The 381-nt window shown below is 30.7% G+C and overlaps 1 protein-coding gene across 1 annotated transcript in view; it reads right to left on the minus strand.

Annotated features, from left to right (window-relative positions):
- The window catches only part of LOC119593182 (transcription initiation factor TFIID subunit 11-like), a gene marked incomplete in the record, with an annotated part of 72,269 nt that overhangs the window by 33,255 nt on the left and 38,633 nt on the right, over positions 1–381 (minus strand).

A 381-nucleotide genomic window follows, 5' to 3' on the forward strand; every position in this document is an offset into this window, starting at 1 on the left:
CTCAGTGGACCTGATACAAAGGGGGGGCGAGTCTCAAAAAAATGGGGGTTAAAAAAATGTTATAAAAGGATGTTTCTTTCTCATTGTATTAATATCTTTTCACAAAAATAGCCCCATGGTCTTGTCACCAAGGGGTGAATTTCTAGATTCACCTGACCTCACTTTTTCCTGTTTTTGATTTTTATTTAACAAAAATTTTACTTTTTATCATTACTTTTCATAAATTTATAAATTAGAAACTGTAGTTATGTTTATGATAATGGGATATTGGTAAAACATAATGAAAAAAATTAAAAAATTATTTAAAAACTTCGAAAAATTCAAGGAATGGGCCTACTAATTGTCCTTGGGACTGTGCGCCTCTAGACTCCTTTCTATTAT

Source organism: Penaeus monodon, chromosome 31, assembly GCF_015228065.2.
Source record: "Penaeus monodon isolate SGIC_2016 chromosome 31, NSTDA_Pmon_1, whole genome shotgun sequence".
Classification (NCBI taxonomy): Eukaryota; Metazoa; Arthropoda; class Malacostraca; order Decapoda; family Penaeidae; genus Penaeus; species Penaeus monodon.